Source organism: Lactuca saligna, chromosome 5 (assembly GCF_052625555.1).
Source record: "Lactuca saligna cultivar CGN05327 chromosome 5, ASM5262555v1, whole genome shotgun sequence".
Lineage (NCBI taxonomy): Eukaryota > Viridiplantae > Streptophyta > Magnoliopsida > Asterales > Asteraceae > Lactuca > Lactuca saligna.
This window is the reverse complement of record NC_136421.1, coordinates 149,194,628-149,197,061: the sequence shown is the minus strand read 5'-3', so window position 1 is coordinate 149,197,061 and position 2,434 is coordinate 149,194,628. Positions and strand designations below refer to the sequence as shown.

Genomic DNA, 2,434 nt, shown 5'->3' with positions numbered 1-2,434 from the left:
CACTGCATCATATAAAGACAGCATGCACCAACAGACAACAGTGTCCCCACTCTTATATTAAAGAAGTTGCTTTCGGCTCATTAGTTGCCCATCACTTACATCATCCCTGCAAATAAAAAACAAAGTGAAGATTTAGTTTTTTTTCTTTAATTGTACCACTTGAAATTATATTTATGTATAACTGTAGAATATGATCCCCAGTGGTTTTTTCCCTGTTGCCTTCTCAAAAGATAGTAAAAGCAACAACAGATTGGACAAACCTGAACACATAAACATTGATAATTAGTAGAAGCTAGGATACATGTTGATAAGAGAGTTAACCACCTTTTGTGAGAATTAATTAAGAAGCTAGCCTTTTGGCCTTGATTTGTCCCTGTAAAACAAATAGTTAGTTCACATCAAAGACTCAAGCTCTCATCCAAGAAAACCAATCTTGATTTCTACTTTTATTTATCTGAATATTTAAGATACAAGTTTCTTGAAATTTAAAAAGAAAAAGGTAATAACAAAGACAGAAACTTGCCTTCAACAAAGTGTCTAGCTTGTTAAAAAGATTGACCATTTTTTGAACTTCCTCGGTGGCATTAAGACAAGGATTTTTTGATGCAACAGCTGCTTCAAATCCACTGAGGGCCCTTTCGTAATTTTCCAGATATGTATTCACAGTAGCAGAATTGAAATATAAGTTTGGGTTTGACTTCATGCTTTCATCTTTCTCCTGTTACATCATGAAAGAAACAATATCAGATAAAAGTTGACTTTTTCAAGTCAAATCTACAAAGTAGATTTCCAACATACAACATTTTGGTATGCTTTTAAAGACTGATGTAATTTGCTGTGATCCCATGCCCCCGTGACAAAGAAACATGTCAAACAAGCATTCCCCAAGTTGTCTGTTGGAAGAACAGAAAGGGTAAAATCGCCAATACACATAAATTCTTATGTATTGATGATAAATTATGCAATAAACTTACACCATGAATTCCCATCCTTGACATCTAAAGCAATCGCTTCCTTTGCGTGTTTTATGCTTTCAACGACAATTTCCTCTTGATTATTAGCACCTAAAGATTTATAAAAAAATGTTTAGATTCAAAAAATAGTATATATATATATATATATATATATATATATATATATATACACACACACACATATATAACAAAAACAACCACACTGGATAAAACAAGAACTCTTTCTTGCCTTGAGCCATTCGTCTTTCAAGCATTGATAATTAGCTAAGTATCCTTTTGTTTGGACCCTGTATTACCATTAAAATGAAAAATATTGGATGTTTATTAAGTGAATACTAGTAAGAATTTATAAGAATATATACAAGTGAAGTGATAATCAACCTTGCCTAGAGCAAGGGTAAAACAGTTTCTTGTAGCAGGTAAAAATGGAAAAAAGACTTTAAATTTTTAAACCTTAATCCCTCAATCTTCAGATGATTCAAAGTAAATCGATTTGTGGCATGGATCACATGTGGTACACGGGCCCACGAAAATCCAGTATCAATTATACCTACGATCAATGAGATAATTGCTGATGAATCAACTTGCATATCTTGCATTTCATCTTTCTCACTATGAATCAGCTGGTTGAACTCGTTCTCAAGTTGCTTTGATTTTGATCTCTTTATTTTTGCTCCATAACCAATATGATAAACATTGGGAGGAACACACTGAGCACCCAATGATGATGATGATGATGATACAGGTTCCTGAAAGATTATGTGAATTATGATGCAGTAAATTTGCAAAATACTATGAAAGAAATTATATTATTTAATTTACCTCTGTTCTTATACTGGAACCTGATTTTTATAGATCAATCAGAGCCAAAAGATCATTCAATTTCTCTTCAATATTTAAATTTGAATATTCACCTTCCATCAGTCCAGATAACCACATTTCTCCAGGATGAATCATTGGGATTATCATCAACGCTACCACAGTCTTCAAGGTAAGATTGGTCATCTTCAGTATCCTTAACAATGGAGTAGGCTTGTAGCACATTTGGTCGGTACTAATATAATTGTGTGTCGATTGGGGTAGCAACTTAATAAATGAACTTGCCATATCATAAGAAGAAAACACAATTTGGGTGAAAATCAAGAAAGCACCAGATAACATTCTCAAAGTTCTTGTGTCGACTGCTATTAATTTGAGAGAAGAAATAGGAGATAGACAATCCGTGTTGAATAACTTACCTGAAGTGGATTCCGAGACTCTTTCCACGCCAACTTTTGAGATTACGTCTGACTTTTGCTACCAATTAATCGAACTGAGCCCTAGGCTTTTGTTTCGCCTGAAGGTGAAGTCTTTTGATACGAAATCAGAACCCAAATCTTGGAAGAACCTGAAAATCGATTCACGATCGATTGTGAGAACGTGGGGGGGGGGGAGTTGAAAACCGATTCCAATTACTTTAG

General features: G+C 34.0%; 1 pseudogene; it reads right to left on the bottom strand.

Moving 5' to 3' along the window:
- Positions 1 to 340: 340 nt before the first annotated feature.
- On the bottom strand, positions 341 to 2,018 carry LOC145045825 (uncharacterized; annotated as a pseudogene).
- Between the last annotated feature and the right edge of the window lie 416 nt (positions 2,019 to 2,434).